At 46.3% G+C, this 19342-nt stretch overlaps 1 protein-coding gene and 1 pseudogene across 20 annotated transcripts in view; both read left to right on the forward strand.

Annotated features, from left to right (window-relative positions):
* Positions 1-19342, forward strand: part of Cacna1c (calcium voltage-gated channel subunit alpha1 C) — a 659151-nt gene that overhangs the window by 393047 nt on the left and 246762 nt on the right. The window lies entirely within an intron of this gene.
* LOC114700765 lies at positions 1596-6213 on the forward strand (annotated as a pseudogene).

The following is a 19342-nucleotide window of genomic DNA, read 5'->3' on the forward strand; positions in this document are numbered from 1 at the left end:
CTACTGTGTACATTCTAGAATGAATCAGACAAAAGGTAGGAGGCTGGTTAATGTCTTTTTGTTTGCCTACCTCTACTTTACCTCTGTGGGTATCCAATGTCTACAGTCAAGTTACCTGTCAGTAACTGTGTTCCTCTTGAGCTGTCTTTGAATGACTCTTCACTTGATGTAGCAAGTTCTGTAGATGAAAGTTCCTCTCCCACATTCCTGTTCCCAAATATCCAGCAGCTGCTTCTGAAATAATTGACTCGGAGACTTAATATTAATTATGAACTGTTTGGCCTATGGCTCAGGCTTATTACTAACTTGCTCTTACACTTAAATTAACCCATAATTCTTATCTATGTTTAGCCACATGGCTTGGTACCTTTTCTCCATCCCACATTCCATCTTGCTTCCTCTGCTTCTGGCTGGTGACTCCTGACTCTGTCCTTCCTCTTCCCAGAATTCTCCTAGTCTGGTTGCCTCGCCTATACTTTTTGCCTGGCTACTGGGCCAATCAGTGTTTTATTAAACCAATTTGAATGACAAATCTTTACAGTGTACAAGAGCATTATCCCATAGCAAAGGTCAACAATGGCTACATCAAAATCTGCCTTTACAAGGGAGCAAGCTTTGTCTGTGGAGTTCGGAGTCAGATGAGGAAACACTGAAGGGCCTTGCCCAGTCTGATAGGATGAGTTGCATATCCTCTTTGCTGTTCCAAAAACTACTTGGTATAATTGTCCCATCCGACCCCCAATCACTTTCTCCTCGTCATCAGCAGAAACCTCAGGCAGTCATCTCTCTCTATTTTCTAGTAGAAACACTGGGGACTGAGAACCTTCCCAAAAGGACAGTACATTGCCAAAACCTCCACGCTCAGTCTCCAGTTATTGCGTTCTTGAGCTATCTGTTCCTTTTTCTCAGCACCGTCTGTATTTTGCTCAGTACTTAAGATGTCGCTCCAAAATGACCTTCGGCCTCTTACAGCATTTTTCTGTGTATTGGATACTAAGAATATAGACTGCTTCGCAAGCTTGCATGTCATCCTTGCACAGGGCCATGGGTGTGTAGCTAGGTCTTGTTCCAATTTCGTATATGTGCTGCTGAACCAAACCCAGTTGGTTTTTTGTTTTGTTTTGTTTTCCTGGTGCTCAGTTGTGCAATTTTCCTTCTCTGAGCAGAGTGAAAGGTAAGAGAAGCTCAGGGAGGGTAAGCAGGATGGACTATCGCCCTTGCCAACGGGAGCCACCAAAGGCCAGGCAGTGCCCAACATTTCTGTGATCTCCCGATCTGAACACAATCCATTCTAGGCTTAGCGAATCCCTTTCGGTTTGGGGAATTTATGGCCAGAGTGATTCCCTGCACAGTATGTCTGTGTCCCGTGAAGCTTTAATGAGTCCTGCTTCATCCCATCTGAGAAGGGGCTGAAGTTTTAGAGTCTGGGAGCAACTCCCTGTGCAAAGAAAGATGGAGAAACAGCCCCATCTTCAATGAGAGAAATTGCTTCCAACTTCTGAAAACACACACAAATGCAGTGTGGATTCCCAGGGCAAGGGAGTCTTCCCACCTGCAGCAGGGTGTGATGTGAGTCACAAAGGAAGTTAAGGAAGAGGAAACGGGAGGGGAAAGAAAAGAAACAAAAACGGAAACATCAGCAAGAACCAGGGAGAATGCGACTCCGGGCTGGAAAAGGATCCAGGTTCTGCTGAACTGCCTCACTCTATGACTGGGAAGGTAGCCCTCCTGCCCAGACCAAGCTGGCTGCCCATGGGAGGCAGGGAAAAGCACAGCTGTCCTTGCATGCCCCATCCTATTTCCTGCTCCCTCTCTTAGCGAACTTCACGGTTTATTTCTGAAGGGGTGTTGGAGGATGCGGCCTTCAGAAACCACCTCCCTCAATCTTCTCGGCGGTCACCAGCAGAGAAAGCAGTGCCTACAGCCTGTCATTGTCCAACAGTATACCTGTCTTTCCCTTATTTCTTCTCCACTGTCCCTGGAATGTCTAAGTCCTGGACCTCCTTTACTGCCATAACGACTACTGACCGGGCTAGTCTCCCTGCCCCCTCAGTCAACCCAAACGTCAGAGAAGCGGAGGTGGGGGGGTCACTCTGCTGAAGCAGATGCTGGATGAGCTTGCTGCTGTTTAAGTCTTAGGTCTATCGGCAACCTCAGCTGCCCCTTCTATGTCTATCCAACTCCGTGATGGGGCTTACACGTCAGTGGTGCTGGCCCGTGGTGCACATGTCAGTCACCTGGGGGAGCTTTTAAAAATTACCATTGCCTGGGCCTAACCCCTGTTGATTCCACATAGTTACAGTGGGCTTGAGCTCACGGTGTGTAATATACACAGTGGAGCTACCCCTGAATGGCCTGTGCCAGCCAATGATTAAAGTTTCAGGATTCATGCAGATGGGTTGTTAAATACAGCCATTGTTAAAATTAAATTATATAGCTTTCCTTTTGGCAGTGTACAGTGGCAAGATGGTGATGCAGATTTCCAGGAAGAGGAAATTGGTTGCTCATGGCATCTCCAAAGCTGACTGGATGAGTTTCTCACACAGAGGCTAGCTGAAGATGGCTACTCTGGAGGTGAGGTCTGAGGTACAGGGACTGGGACAGAAATCATCATCTTAGGCACTAGCATACAGAATATTCTTGGTGAGATGGGTCAGTGGATGTAGGAACTGATTGAGGTATTCCAGAAGTGTTTGTTTTCTCTGAGGACACAGTAGAGCCTGAGGGCAACCACAAGAGCTCTGTGTGACCAGGCTGGCCTGCAGTACAGAGGGATTGTTATGGTATGCAGTGGTTTATCATGGAGAGTTCGGCCAAGTGCTAAAAGGTTGTTTATCTGGGAAAGTTTGAGGACTGGTGGCTAAATCCATGTAGATGGTCTGGTGATCCATAGTAGAGACCCCACTTACTACTATACTAGTGCTGCGTACACAATGTCCTGCTTAGACAAGGTGTGCCAGGAATCAACATGTGCCCTGGGACCCACGTGGTAAGACTGGCCTTAAGAAACCCTTGCCGTACCATGTGAACATCATGGAAACCAAAGATGAGATCCTGCCCACCACTCCCATTTCAGAACAGAAGTCAAAGCTGACTGCCATGCCTCAGCCGGTCCCTAGAGCACAGCAAGTCTCCCTGGCAACTATAGCTGGAGTCCGTTAATATACACGTTAATATGTAAGGATATTGAATAAAATGTTACACAAAGACATAGAAATCATATAAATGCATGGTCTAATAAATGATATTAAAAACCAAGGTAATAATGTCCAGAAGTCACCATTCCCTAATCATTTTACTCTATTTTATTATTTATTGGCTGTGCTGTTAAGGTTATTTACATTGATTTGATTCTGTAGGGCGGGAACACTATAGTATGCTATGTTGCACATCCCTCCTGACTTGCTCTCAGTAGCAGATCATTGGTAGCTTGAAGCTGACCATGGTAAAAATAGTCATACGATGGAAACTGGAAAATGCTACCCTAGTGAATATCTACACACATACATGTGCCATACATACATACACACACACACACACACATATACAACTATAGCCCTCGTGTGTCAACTACAGAATTGTCACACACACACACACACACACACACACATACACACATACACACCTATAGCCCTCATGTGTCAACTACAGAATTGTCACACACACACACACACACACACACACACACACACACACCTGGTTGTGGGGCTAGAGCCTGGCTCCTGCCTCCCTCCCTTATCTCTTGGAAACTCTGTGCCCATCTTCCTTCTACCCAGTGACCCACAACAACCTGTAGCAGCTCAGATACATCATGTTACTCTTGTTAATGTATTTTTACTCCAGGACATGTGGATTCTTCTGTCTGGAACTCTCGCTGCCTCCTTATTTCCATGATAAGCCACTGCTAATCTTTCAACCTTAACCAAACAACCTAACCTATGGGAGACTCTAGCTACTGCCTCCTCTTCTATGAAGGCTTCCAAAGTAGGCAAATCCTAGAGGCGGCTCCTAAGGCAGAGAGAAAGGTTTAAAGGTTGTACCTGGAGGGTCCTGGTTGAGGGCTCCAGGGACAGGGGGAGACCAGCAACTTTAAGGATCTGAAATAAATAGAGGATAGCTTTTGGAAGGTAAGGACAGCTGGTCTAGAGAGTCAGTCAGGGGCCAGGACAAGAGGGTCTTGAAAGTCATCTGCAGAAATCTGGTCTGTGTCCTCAGAGCAGTGAGACACCACCATGGTATAAATAAGATCTTATTAGAACTCACCTAGAGCTGGACTTGTTGGCATATACAATTAATCCTAGCACTTTGGAGCAAAAGGAGGCAGATCCCTGTGAGTTTGAGGGTAGCCTGGTCTACATAGTATGTTCCAGGCCACCCAGGTCATTACAACTTCAATTATAAGATGAATAAGTTCTAGAAAACACATATGTAGAATTGGCAGCTATGGTTAATAAAAGCACATACTTGAAAATTTCCACAAATAAATACCATTTCTATCATACTCACAAAGGAAAAGCTATGTGAGTGGTGGATACCAGAAGTGGCTTGATTGTGACAACTGTTTCACAATGTATATGATATCAAATCATCAAGATACACACCTCAGTCACATGTGGTATTAATTAGACCTCCAAAAAGCTGGAGACATGCAGAATCATGGAGCATGATGATTGGATTTGGTGCTGAAGTTGAGGAAAGAATGAGGAACCCAGGAGAGTCAGGGAGAGCTGATTGGTTCATGGTTCATCTTTGGCTTGGTAGGTTGGCCATGTCTGTGACATACATCAAGTACAGCTGAGGGGTTCCAGAGCTGTTCTTTGGGTTCATCAGCTTGGCTGTATCTAAGATATCTACGGATGGTTTCATGGCTCATCTTTGGGTTAGTGAAGTTGGCTATGTTTATTACACAACCAAGTACAACATAGTTTTGGTTGTCACCTCAGATGGTACAGTAGAGAAACATACCCTCAGGATCATCAGCTTCTGGGTAGTAACTGAAGCCACGGGAACAGCCACAGCTGCTCATTGTCTGGAAAGAACGGCTGGAGTATGAGGAGTCTGGACTTCCCAGGGCATCACATTTAATAAGTGCCAGTGTAGGGAGAGACCAACAAGATTGAGTGTGGAAAAAAGAAGGAAAACAAGAATTACAGAATCGTGGAAGCTCCAAGGACAGTAGTATGAGATTAGGGAGCGATGAACAAACTCTCATGTTCCGTGCAAAGCAGAGAAAGGAAGGTAAGCCTTGGCTACTGTATCTGCAAACACAGCGCATCCAGGATGCAGGTATGCCCGGATGCCAATGGACACACGAGGGGGAGGCCGGGCAATGCCGCTTCTGTGTGGGTAGGAAAGGGGCTTGTTGACGCAGTCATCCAGACTCTGTCCTGACTGGGAAGCTGAGGTGAGGGAGAAGAATTTGGAGAACAAAGGCTGTTTTCTACTTGGTTGTCTTCTTTGTGTTTTGATGGAAAAAGCCAACTGTCTAAATTTTGAGTAAAGAGAGAGATTGTTAGCTTGCCCTCTGTGAATGAAGGAGAATGACCTTTTGAAATAATCAATGCCACATTTCATTTTATAACCCCCTATGTTTAACCTGATAAAAGTTTAGGATTGTCACAAATGTTTCCTGACTTTGCCTCATTTTGTTGACAAATGCTTCTGCAGATTGCTGGTTAGCTGTCCACACTTTGGGCCTTTGTTTTTCTTTTCATTGACAAGTTTAAAAAAAAAATCTTCCTGTCACCAGCCTCTGGGAGGCAGTATATTCTGAGTGTTCGTTCCCACTCTGGCATGTCTGGCTATCAACCATCGTTCTCTGTAACTCTTGTGAGCCTGAGTCACTCTGGTCCTTCTGTCTTTGCTGGGCAAGCTCCAGTTTGTGTCTAGTTCTTTCTTTTATTTCTCATTTATCAGCACGAACAGAAAACTGCCTACAGTGTCTCCAGTTCCCAGGCTGAGGAAGTTAAAATGGCTGATTTTTTTTTTTTAATTTCTCTAAAAAAATACTTCTAAAAATCTTAGGCTCTTGGAAGCTCATGACTAGAGAAGAAGATGAAAGGTCATCTGACCCTTTCTGTACTTCCAGGCAGTTCTATTTTTAATCAGTTTATCATCAACGGATCATCTTTAAGACTTTTTCATAAAAGACTCCATAGACCCAAGCCTTATAACTAAGGCAACTATATAATTAGCACTTCACTGGGGATGCTTGTAAGAACTAAGTAGAACACCAAGGACAACTGAAGTATCCGGGGGCTATCCTGAGCTAGCTGGGACACACAGTCACCCTACCTATGATGGATGTGCTCTGTGGCCCATGGAGCAGAGTCTCATTTTGGTTGGTGTTGAAAATTTGGGGCTAGTAATTGAGCACTCCCCATGGATTAGGATTGTTCTACTTACTGAAACTAAAGATGAGTGAGGTACATCCTTGTCTTAAAAATTTGTTGAAGAAGAAAAATAAAATTTCCGTAATTAAACTTGATACACTTTGATAGGCTTTGTGGGAAAAAATGCATTGGAAACTTCTCTAGTTTGCTTTCTGCTTCTGTGATAAGCAAATTGGAGAGGAACAGGTTTATTTGGCTAAAACTGCCAGGTAACAGCCCATCATTGAGGGAAGTCAGGGTAGGAGCTCAAACAGGAACCTGTAGGCAGAAACTGAAGGAGAGAGCACAGAAGAATGCTGCTTACTGGCTTGCTTCCAGGCTGGCTTTCAGCTCCCTTTCTTACACCGCTCAGGCCCACCTGCCTAGCACACGTACCTCCTGCAGTGGGCTGGCCCCTCCACCGCTAGTTAGCAATCAAGAAAAATGCCCTACAGATATGCCCACAAGCCAGTCCGATGGAGGAAAGCCTTCATTTGAGGTTCCCTCTTCTAAGTGTGTCAGCTTGACAACCTAGACTAGCATCATAGGAACAAAGCCGAAGTGGCTGGATTGGAAGGGCTCAAGAGCGGTGGAGGATCCATGAAAGCGAGGCTTTAAAGAATGCTGTAGGTTGGACGTATTCCCAGAGGCCTGCTGTCGGTGGTGCTCTTGAGAGGTGGTGGGGGAACAAATGTGGAGTGAGAGGACTTGGAGACCCAGGGTTGATCTTCTGAAAGCTTGTAACTTCACGGAAGGCTTCTGAGCACCGCAGACAGACAGAAGACCAAGTCGATTCTCAGGAGGCCAAGAGTGGAGAGAGCAAGGGGAGGGTGCTCAGTGACACGGAGGTGGCCCGGGAGAGCCGCAGCGTCTCAGACTGGGCAATCGCTTGGGGATCTTATAGGAACAGTTTAATAGGATTGAGCAGGAGGCATGACTAAAGGGTGGTCAGGTTGAGTGTTAGGAAACATTGGGGTGTAGGTGTCCCTCTCCAATATTTGAAGTTAAGCCAAAGGAGGAAATTAAAAGTAACCATGAGCTCAGATTAATAAGAATTTCTTTTTTCAAGCTAATGAAATTTGAAGAAAGTCCATTTTTACCATGAAAAAAAATAGCCACTCTGAGTGTCAGAATACAGAACATGCCCGTTTTACCATTACCAATGTGGAGCTGGTTCAGTTCAAATTAATAAAAATGATACACAAGTTAAAACTCAGTTCTTCAGTACTAGCCACCGCCTGACAGGTGCTTGGTTGCTTTCTGGCCAGCGGCTACCAGATTTGGTAGGGACCTCCATGGCCTTTGCTGAGCCATCTTGCTCAAGACCCCAGCACAGTCCATCGACTTCTCAACCCTGCACTTAGAACTGAGCATGCTAGCCCTGTTTTCAAACTCAATTCTAAAGTGAAGAGAGCCAGAGGATATCTTTATCAGATTGGCTGAAGAACCATCATCATCTTAAAGCCAGCATTCCCCAGATGCTGGCTTATAATGAAGTGTCCGTGATAAAGGAAAGAGAGCCATGGAAGTACACGAATTATTTCTGACTAATACAGTCTTTTTATAGTTACTACAGTAACTCTTTGCATTGGCTAATTAGGCTTAGTGTATTCATATAACTTAATTTCTCTGTTTTTTTTTATAAAACTATGTGTTCATTTGTATAATTAGGCTTTGTATAGTCATATAACTTTATTTCTCTGTGTTTTCTAAAGCTATGTATGTGTTCATTAGGAAAAATTGGCAACTGTAGTTCAGTCTCTTCTAGGAAGCTACAAGGGCCCTGCTAGCTTCCCAGCTGTCTGGACCCATTTAAGAAGGTCTTGTTATCAGTAGGAAGAAAAGTATCCAATTTCCCAGGACCTTGGATGTCTCCGTCTGTTGGCAGTAGATTTCTGAGAGACCACTTGTTGGCCAAGAGCATACTTTACATTCCTTCTTAATCCAGCTTTCCCAATCATTCCTCACTGGGAATTTGTCTTTGGGTGGTTTTATGTCTCCTAGAGGTTTATGTTTTTAAAAGTGACAATCTTTTTTGCATTATTTTTTTGTACATTGTATCTAGTGTTCATGGGAGCAGGCACTCCCGTACAATCTTCTGCCTTCTGCTTGGGTGCCAGCCCTTACCTGTGAGCACACTGGCTGAATGTCTTAGGGGTCGATTTTATGGAAACATTCAGTACAGTGAGGCAATTAGAGGGAGTTTCTTAAGGGACATCTGGCCTTTGTTATATTGCTTAGATTCCTGAGACAATCTGCGTTTTTAAGAATCTGTATCATATCTGTATCATTGGTCAATCACTGGCTTCCAAAAGCACGTTGGTATTAGGGCAGTGGAGTACTTCCCACTTTTCAGGCACTGACGAATACCTAGCTCTCAGCCAAAGTTTACCCCAATAGATTCTTCTGAATTAACAGTTTGTGCAATTCAGTGCCCCAAGTCATAGCCAGAAACTCAGACTGCATCTTCAGATTCCATGGACACCTGGTCTTATTGGGAGCAGCAAGGGCCCCCAGACACTGCTATGCCTGCCTGGCAGACAGTGGAAATCCAGCCTGGCTGAGGAAGCCTCTTTAAGTGAACACTGGCTGAGATGAGGAGGGACAGCAGCATGAGGTGACTGCTAGCTCTAGCTATGGACAATGGGCCTGTCTTCTGCCAGACTGGCCCCTCTGTGTCTCCTCCGGAGAAGGCCATGTACCCAGCAGTCAGCTTGTTTACAAGGACAACTGCCCCGTCCTCCTTATGTTTCTGCGCTGTGGTCAACCAGCGGTATAATCTTGAGCAGGCTGTGAGTGGGAAGAGCTTTGGAGTCTGGTAGCCCAGATTTCACCCCCACCCCTTACATGGTCCAGAGCAAACCATTGAACTTCTACAAGCCTGTTTCTGGTTTATATGAGATGAGAGGAGATATTGTTTCTCAGGGTTGTTACAGAATTCAGTGGTGCATGTTTAATGCCTGAAACAGATGTTCTGACGGTACTCAGTTCCCTCTTCTCTCATGTTTCAATCCTTTTGGGTACTGATTTTCTTGCCTACTAGGGCAGATGATTTAACGTTCTGCTGTCCATAGTCCTTTGGAGAATGGCTGCATCTCTGAACTGACTGGGAAGGGAAACAGGAAGAGAAGCCACACAATTCTCCGATAATTCAAGGGCCAGCCAATGGTGGTCCAGGTTCAAAGCTCAGGCCCTGCAGTCCAGTCTTAACATCTCCCTGCTCCTGATGAGACTGCTCTGGTGTGAACATGGGTACCACTTCCCTTCTCATGGGAAAAACATGTTCTTGGCCATGATAAATGCCACGTTATAATCTAAGGTCTATGTAAAAGTAATTGTGGCTACTAAAAGAAAAAGTCCTCCATTCTTGATGCTTAGGGAAGAGGCAGGATGAATGTTAGATGTTCCAGGGAGACCTTTAAACTGGAAACCTTTGATTTAGAACTTACAAAAGCCTCCCGAGGCCTGGAGAAAATATCCACCTTCTTCCCCTGGCAACACTGGCTGGGTAAATTGAAGAGTTTTCAATGCTGGGACACCCTGGCTTCTGGAGGGTTCTCCTCTGGAGTCCAGAGATGCCCGGTAGGGGATTGAACGGAGCCCAGCAGAAAGGGCCGCAAATGTGGAGAAGAACACAGGAAACAGTACCAGCCAGCCTGCCATCGGAGAGAAAGGGGTGTGTGCCCTCTGTAACTCGTCTGGGAGCCTTAGATCCCAGGGCAAGGCCCGCCTGCCAGTGCGCCACATTGCCAACTTGCCTCATTCTCTGCGTTTTGCATTGTTTTCTGTTTTCTTGGGATCCTAATGACATTTTCATTTGAAAATTTCTGGCTTTATTGAGCTCAGCAAAGGGAAAAGGACTTTTTATTCACAAGCATTGAAGACAGCAGGAATCTGTCTGCCCTTAATGGACAGAGGTTGGAGTTATAATGAAGGTAAGATTTTTCTAGGATGAACTGTGTCTTTCATGTGACCTGAAACCTCCCCTGTATTCCTCACAGGGAAGGGACCCCAGGGCACCTTCATGAGACCTATGATTTAGAAAAGGCAGGCAATGGGTAGGGTGCTGACTCCACTTTCTCCTCAGCATTTACATTAACATAGGCCTGAGGCCCAGGCCGCTCTGCTGCCACTATCTGCCTCCCACTGAGAGCTTACAGTGTACTTGGCATACGTACCTCAACCCGGTGTTAGGGTGCTCTGTCTTCAGAGACTAATTTGTCAAGGTCTATGATAAGTAGATCCTGGTGCTCAGTAGAGCTGGGGGATCTGGCTTTATGGTAGTCTGCTCTCCTGACACTGAACTTCAGCAGTATCCGGCTGGCCAGTTGAAGGTATGGTCATGACACCTTCTGTACAGTTGTGGCCTTTGAATCCAATGTCCTGCTTGAAAACATGGGGCCCCTAGGGGAGAGTGCTTTGGCTGAGTTGGGGCTACTTTCTGGGGTTCTGTCTTTGTTGAACTGTGTATGCCTCAGTGTCTGTGTCCTCAGTGTTCTGAGAGGCAGAGTGGCAGAAAGAGATGATGAGAAGCATTACCTTGGGAAATGCTGAAATACGGGCAGCCGAATTCTTCTTGCATGTATCACAGCAAAGCTTCTGAGCCTGAAGATGTGGCTAGCTGTTCAACAAGAAGGAGGATTCTTTCCTCTCTTTCCGTGGTTTGGGAGCAGAAAGACCATCCACAGGAACCAGTGGTTTGCACAGGACTGATGGGGTCTCTGGCCTGGGGAATGTTCTGGGATTGAAGTTGGCTGAACGGTGGCTTACTTCCTGAGGTTCATGGGCCTCCAAGACACAGCTCCCAAAACTTAGAGCTCCCATGAGCCGGATGAGTTGTTATCACCAGGACTAGCCCTGTCACCACCCATTAAATTTTCTAGGGACCCAACCGCCTCAGCCTCCTGCTGACCCAGAGCTCTGGCATGGACTGGGCCTCCCCGACTAGTTAATGTTTCATTAGTGGTTTTCTGAAGGCACGAGTCCAATCTTGGCTGAATCGTTCCATTCAGAAGTACAGGAACACTTAATAAAAACAAAGTGTTGAAGGATCACCATCCCAGGAATCTGGTCCTTTAGAAGTCCCAGCTGGAGGCCTGGGAAGACTGCTACAGGGTCTCAGCCCCCTTCCCAGTGGGGCACTTTCATGTCACACAGCAGCCCAGCTTAGTGCCATTTCATAACTACTTTGGTGTCCATAAGTGTGCTGGCTAGTTTTATGTCAACTTGACACAGGCTGGAGTTACTTGAGAGATGGGAACACCTCAGTTGAGAAAATGCCTCCATAAGACTGGACTGTAGGGAAACCTGTAAGGTATTTCCTTAATCAGTGATTGATGAGGGAGGGCCCAGTCCCATTGTGGGTGAGGCTACCTCTGAGCTGGTGGTCCTGGATTCTGTAGGAAAGCAGGCTGAGCGTCATGAGGAACAAAGCTAGTAAGCAGCTCACCCTCCAAGGTGAGCATTAGATCCTGCCCTATTTGAGTTCCTGCCCTGATTTCCTTCAGTGATAAACAGTGATGTGGAAGCATAAGCCAAATAAACTCTTTCCTCCCCAATTCGCTTTTTGTCATGGTTTTTTTTCACAGCAATAGTAACCCTAATTAGGAAATGAGCCTCTCTGAATATCTGATACAAGCTTTGGACTAACTCTAGAAGAACATAGCTATGCACATACATATAACTCTGGGCTTGAAACTGCAAGTCAGTCACAAGTCAACTTGTATAGTTAGTTATAGATCTGGGCTGAGAACCCGATGGATGCCAGCTTCTTCCAGCATTAGACATGGAGATGTGGAATGTTACCACCAAGAACAGCAAAAATAGGCTGTGATTTACTGCTTTTGGAGTTTATCTGTTTAGAATTTCTAGAAGTCTCTCAGTTGTACAGTGGGGTAGATCACTCTACTCACTGCAGACTCAGTGGGTGTATGTATGAGCTCAGTCATGGCAGGCCTACTCCAACCATAGTCACTCCATCGAGCTCTGCAGAGACAAAGGCATTTAGAGTTTAGGGACGACTCAGGTGAGTTGCAGCAGGGCCCAGGAGAGATTTTGAACTAGCATCACAGTAGGGAGGGGAACTCACAGACTTTGGAGGGGATAAACCTGAATTCAAATGCTCATTGCTATTGATCGATCCCCATGGCGCTTGGCAAGTCTAGAGTCTATGGCTCTGGATCCTGGAAATTCAGGTGTATAGAGTGTTTGGCATGAATAGTAAGTGTTGTAGAGGTAGGAGTTATAAACCACAGAGGGTGGAAACACACCACTGTGTGGGAGTAGAATCAGTGTTGGCAGGAGCTGTCCCGCTGATTTCTGAACCTGAAGCTTTCGGGGCCCAGGACTGAGGAAGAGGGGAAGACCTTGGAAGGAAGGCAGCATTAGAATGTGTGGCAGCAGGCCATGAGAACAGTGTGCCTTGTCCTTTGGGTATCGTGATGAGGCAGGGAAGGTGCTGAAGTCTGGGGGCCAAAGAGATAATGGGATGGTTGATCGTTTTTTTAACCTTTACTTATGCATGGCAGGAAGGTATAGGGGATGTTCATGAGTGTACCATGAGGTCAGAGAACAGCTTTCAGGAATTGGTTCTCTCCTTCCGTCATGTGGATTCTGAGTTAGGGACTCAGGTTGTCAGGCTTTTTTGGAAAGTGTCTGTCCCTTTTTTGACACCCCACTGGCCCATGGTGGCTAGCCCTGATTGACAGCTGATTGGGTTGAGAGTTCCCCAGGAGATTATTGGTACAGCATACCTCAGGGTATGTCTAGGAGGGTGTTTCCTGGGGTGGAGTGATTGGCTCATGAGAGTTCTGACCTAATTAAGGGCTAGTCCATTGAAGAACTAGAACTTGGACTAAAGTAGTGGACTGTTGGAGCTTTGTGGGGTCGGGGCTAGAAGGGTCAATGAAGGTGTGTCTTTAGGAGCTGCATCTTGCCTTAGTATCTTCCTGTTTTTATTCCCCTCTGCTTCTGCCTTCTGTGATGGGAGCCGCTGTATCACACTCTCCCCACCATCGTGGCCCCAAGCCCCTAATTCTGTGAGCAAATAACTCTCCTCCCTGTTTCTGTCATATATTTGGTCATAGTGACACAGTCAGGCTAATACAATTGGCTCATGAGGCCTCTTACCCTGGCCCTTGTGACAGCTGTTCCTAATCTCCATATCTGCCCAACAGATAAGGTAAACTCAGGACAGGTTGGAGGGATAATGAGGAAGAAGAGGGTTGTTTGACCTCTTCAAAAGTAGGAAGAGAAGACTTTACTTTTACGCTTTAAAATATTGATATATTAAAAAAAATATTGATATATTATTTTAAAGTTATTGTTTCTTTTAAATGCCATTGCCAAGTAGTAAAGCCTACTTAGAGCTGATGCCCACTTCATGTACTGCCTTCCTAGGGAATCTGCAACACCTTCTGTGAGTCCACTGACCAAGAAAATTGTACTAAGTTTTACTTTATGCAGTTTTATAAAAGCAATACTCTTTGTTTGTTTGTTTGTTTGTTTGATCATCTCTAAATATAAACTTAACAACTGACAAAGTTTTTCCAAATCCATGCTCTACATTGAGGTTTGAGGAAGGAGTATCTTTTTTTCCCTAAGGAGTTACCTTATTTTTCTTATACAGAGTCAGATAAAAGTGTTGGAGCCCCTGGAACTAGAGTTACAGATTGTGGTGAGCCTTCATATGGGTGCTGGGAACTGAACCCAAATCTTCCTCAAAAGCAGCAAGTGTCCTCAACCCCTAAGTCATCTCTACAATCCCATACTTTTTTTAAAGTCCAGGTCTCATTATGTAGTCCTAACTAGCCTGGAATTAACGGTGTAGACCAGGCTGGCCTCAAACTCACAGAGATCTGCAGGCCTCTGCCTCATGAGTTTAAAGGTATGTGCCACCATGCCCTACCTCTCAGTCCTATTTAATGTGTTTCAGTTATCATAAAATCATTTGTTTTCTCTCTGTAGTCTCTTGGCTATTCTTCCTCTTTTCAGTCCAAAAGTAGTACTGGTTGCAGTATTCTCTGTAGGGCAGGTTTGGTGGCCATGGACTCCTGTCTTGCAAAGTTTTTCTTTCTCCTTCAACTATGGCAGGTAGTTTTAGTGGGTAAAGTAGCTGGTGTCTGTGGTCTCGTAGAACTGTGAGTGTGTTGTTCTAGGCTCTTCTGGCTGTTAACGTTCCCGTTGAGATGTCAGCTGTCATTCAGATGGGCTTGGCTTCATATGTGGCTTTCTTCTCCAGCTTTCAGTTTCCTCTCATTGTTCTGTGTGCTTACTGTTTCATTTATAATATGATGTGTGGAGTTTCTTTTCTCGTCCCGTCTATTTGTGTTCTGTGCTCTTCTTGTATCTGTATGGGTGTGCCTTTCCTTAGTTTGGGGAAGTTTTCTCCCTTGAAGATCTGCTCTATGCCATTGGCTTGGAATTCTTCTTCTATGCTGTAATTCATAGATTTGGTATTTCATGGTGTTCCAAAGTCCCTGAATATATGTGTGTGTGTGTGTGTGTGTGTGTGTGTGTGTGTGTGTGTGTGTTAATATATCATATTATTTGATTGTGTGGTCTAATCCGTTTATCTTTACATCTTAACGTTCATCTGCTACACGATCCATTCCACCAGTAAGACTTTCCCCTGGGTTTTCTAATTGGGTTATTTAGTCTTTCAACTCCATCATTTCAGTTGAGTTTTCGTTAGTATTTCCATCTCTTTATTGAATTCTCAATCTTCTCAAATCTTGGATTGTCTTCATTATTTCACTCAGCTATATATATATGTGTTTTCTTGTACTGCAATCAGGAGTTCATTCCTGTCCTTTTGAAGTTCACCCAGGTGTTTGCTCATGTCCTCTTTAAGCTCCTTGAATTGCTTGATCATATTTATGATTGTTCTTTTAAATTCTGTGTCCTGAGGCTCACCTAGGTAATTTTTCTGTAAGATAGTGTTCTTTGGGGAGGGACATACTTTTTGGCCTCTCATATTTTTTTTTTATTTTTCCATGGGACTTAGGTATATAGATTATTTTATTAGTTGTGTGTCTGCCTATGTTGAATGGAAGATTGGTTCTGTTTTTGCTGTTACCCAAGCTTGGTTGATTTCAAAGCAAGTAGGAAGAGTTTGTAGGTCAGTCCTTCAGATGTTGCGAGTTGGTTTTGATTGGAGAGACTGGGGTTCTAACCTCCAACTGAGAAGCTCCTAACTGGCTCTGGGTGTTGAAAAACAGCCTAAGACAAGGGAATTATGATAAACTCAAGTTGAGAATACAAGTGTGACCCCTGGCTGGCCTTAGGCATGGAGGTACAGCCCAGGGCAAGAGCCAGGGCAGACTTATGGAGAGAGGACACACTTGATTCTGCCTGCAGGGCCTGGGGCAGAATCACCAAAAAAACTCATGGTCACTGACCGGACTCGTGGCTGTGCTCGGGTGCAGAGAGACAACACTGGACGTGGGTTTGGGGCAACTCACCCAAACAGCAAGAACGTGAGTGTGACTCCCAGCCCGGCCTGGGCAGGAGGGACTATACGGGAGGAGGAATCTGGGGCACTTCACCCAGAGAACTCTTAGGACTCCTGGCTGGGTCTCCAAGGTCTGGGGCAGACTCCCGGAGAGCCTCTTTCACAGGTGTGAGTCCTAGCTCCATCTGGGGCTGCGAGTGTCTTAAAGACTCTCTCCAACCCCTCCGGCATCTGTCGGAGCTGCTTGGCTCCGGGATCTGTTGAGGGACAGAATCTGGAAATAAAGGAAACAGACAAGGAGCAGGCTGCGGGTGAAAATGTCTTGGGGGAATGAGAGGACTGAGTCGCGCCTCGCCACTTCTGATGAACAGAGCAAGATTGTTATGAGTAATCCTGACCATGTTATCCTGGCACCCAGAGGGAGGCCAGTCATATCACCTTGAAAACTGATTAGACTAGGGATGAAGTGCACTTGGCCTGGCCCTGACAGGCACTGCTGTGGGGAGCTGGGAGCGCCTACAGCTGTGCAGGGGAAGGAGCCTTTTGCCCAGGAGTGACTGCTTTTCTAAACACGGAGGTCCTGCTGCTTTCCCAGGTAGAGCCGGGCCTGTGCTACGGCTCTGAGGCTGTATGAGGATCGGACAGCTCCTTCTTAGAGCCCGAGGTACCACTCTTAGACATACTTGAGTACATCACTTAACCTTTCTGACCTTCACTTTGACTAAGAAGGGAATAAAAGACCAGAGGGTTCTGATCCAGGGACTGTTGGGAACACAAGGGAGATACGTGAGCAAGTGCTCTAAGAAGGAAAGTGGAGCCCTTGCCAGGAGCTGGCAGCCTGCTGCAGAGTGTTCCAGAAGGACTTCTTACCCTACCTGACCGAATTCCTTCCACATCACTGAGGGCAAGCAAGAGCCAGAGGTAGGTCAGGGGCTGCCCAGCCTCAAATGCACTATGGTTTCTCTACAGGACCCCCAGGTCCCACTCTGCACCTCCATGGCTTCTCCTTATCACTCGGCCAGGAATTCCATTCAACCCAGCTATAGCTCAGAAACAAGCACAGGGTATGGAGAGGACAGATGAGTCTAGGGAGCCAAGAAATGTCCAAGATGCCCCTGTATCAGTAAGTGATGGAGATACTACTGTCTCAGGGCCCCGGATGCTGTCACTGTCACAGACCTGAGAGGACAGCAGCTTCTCTGTCTTCAAAACATCCATCCTCCATTTCGCCCAAGAGCTGCTGTGCAGCATCCTCGGCTCCTTAATTGCTCAGAATAGGCTGTCTTTGCTAACTGAGCCCTAGCTTGCCTGTCTCCTGGCTATTTGGATTTAATGCCGGCATCTGTTTTTATGCACCAGGGGTTCAGTTCCCCACTTAGTCAGGGATTTAAGAGATTTAGATAGTCTTGTAGCAGTCACAGCCCATTAGAAACAAAACAACAAAACACCCTCCCTGAAGGGGAGGTGGGGGAAGGGTCCTGAGTCTACTTGGAATCTTTTTACCCAGGAGAGAACTGAGGTTAAACCATTTGACCACAGAATCCAAGTGTAGCTTTGCTCAGCTCCAGGAAAAAGACCATTTCTTTGTGTCCCATCACATTCTCCTGTGGGACAGGCTAACTCCCCGTATGCAGCTCTGAGAACAGCAAAGCAAGCCACCAACCTCAGATGGCACCTGTGCAACAGGTGGTGTGTGGCCCAAAATAGACCTCTGCTCTGTCACGTGATTAGACATGTGGGGACTGGGTTTGAGGGTGGCTCCACTACTCACTGTATCTTCGATTTGGCCTGGCTGAGGGTCAGGTCCTCATCTGTAACCCAGTAACCTTCACAGGGCTGCTATGAAACTGAACGGCATGGCGCACCTAAGTGCTTGGCCAAGCGGCGTAGTCTCTAACCACATGGACTAGTCTGTTCTCCCACTCTGCACACCACAGCACTCTACTCATGCCATGATCTCTTCCCTCTGTGTGTCTACTCTTCCCCTCCCTCACTGACCTAAGGTCAGTGCCCAGGCTGGGCCTCTCATGACTGCGACATTGACCCTTCACTCAGGATGCAAAGCCAAATTTGCATCCCACATGACCCATCTTGCAAGCAAATTTTAACTTCCAGAGCCTCACTTCCCACTTCAGTGAAGGGGGCCTAATGCTCTCCACCTCATGGTGCTGAGGTGGGGGATAGAGTAGCCATGCAGAGGACCAGGCCTCTAACTCATCCTCTATAAGACAGTTTTGAGCGCCTTCTTGGCACCTGGTCAGAGCATTCCAACCTTGGTGGTAGACTTGCTGATTAGCGGAGGGCAAAGGTGCAGTGCTTGCACTTGTTACTCTGGGGTTGGTTAAGATCCCAAGTTCAGGGCCATACTAACCAGTCAGAGAGGGGGTAGGTCAGATGGTCTCCCCTGTGAGCCAACAAACAAACTGTGGTAAAGAAAGTGAGGCTGAGGGTCTAGCAGATGGGAGAACAGAGCACCAGAAATCACCAGACATGAGATCAAAGCATATTGAGACTTAGGGACAGGAGGGCGCCCCCATGTCCCTAGGCAGGTGGACTGTGTGATAGGAAAACACAGCCCTGGGAGCTAGACAGTGAACCCTGGCCACTTTCCTTGCTCCCTTGTGTCTCCATAGCTAGTTGCTTTACTTCTGCGTGCATGAATGTGTGTGTGTGTGTGTGTGTGTGTGTGTGTGTTTCCCATTCCTGGAAAGGGTGTAAAGCTCGTTTTGCTTCATTGTAAGATTCACTGAATTAATGTCTACAAACAAGTATCAACCTATGTGTCTGACATGTGATCACTCTGAATCTTTGCTAAATAAAAATGCTCCGGGATTTTCAGGTAAAACTTCTCCTGTTTCTGGCATTTGGAGGATGATAAGAAGCGAGAATAGAGTGCCGTGTGCAGTGTGGCTGGCAGGGAGCATCAATTTGAAGGGACAACTCTGTGCGCTTCTACAGGTTGATGTGGCTGGTGCGGTAGTTGCTAGAGGTGTTAGCTTGGAGAGGTGTGCAGGGAAAGCTACAGACTGAGTGAATATGGAAAGTAAAGGGCAGGAGATCTCAGGTCTCTCTCTGTCACTTGCTACTGTGTGAGCCTAAGCCAAACATTCACCCTCTCTGGCTTCTGCAAGGTGAGAGTTGTGACACTGGCCTTGCTGACTTCCCAAGTGAAATGCATTTCTAGATGTTAAGGTGCCAGTGGAGACAGGCAGCAGGACACTAGCAAGGACTTCACTCACCAGCAGCAAGGTGTGCTCAGCTTTCTTGTTCTTCTGCTGGGAGCCAGCCTGGAGCATCTTAGAGCCAGCGGAAGCCTCCTCAGCCTTGCCTCCCAGTCTCCTGTTGCAGGAAAGCTTAGTACTGTAGCCACCAGAACATCTCTGTCTCTTTGAGGTTATTCTTGGGGGTGTGTGTCATGATTTAGGTCATTGTCAGTGATAAGGCCTTATGAACAGTAGGTTCATTAGTTGCCTCCCCCATGTGAGCCTGTGCAAAGAGCAAGGCTTTCTTTGGGTTTTGT

The sequence above is a fragment of the Peromyscus leucopus genome, chromosome 3 (genome assembly GCF_004664715.2).
Source record: "Peromyscus leucopus breed LL Stock chromosome 3, UCI_PerLeu_2.1, whole genome shotgun sequence".
Classification (NCBI taxonomy): Eukaryota; Metazoa; Chordata; class Mammalia; order Rodentia; family Cricetidae; genus Peromyscus; species Peromyscus leucopus.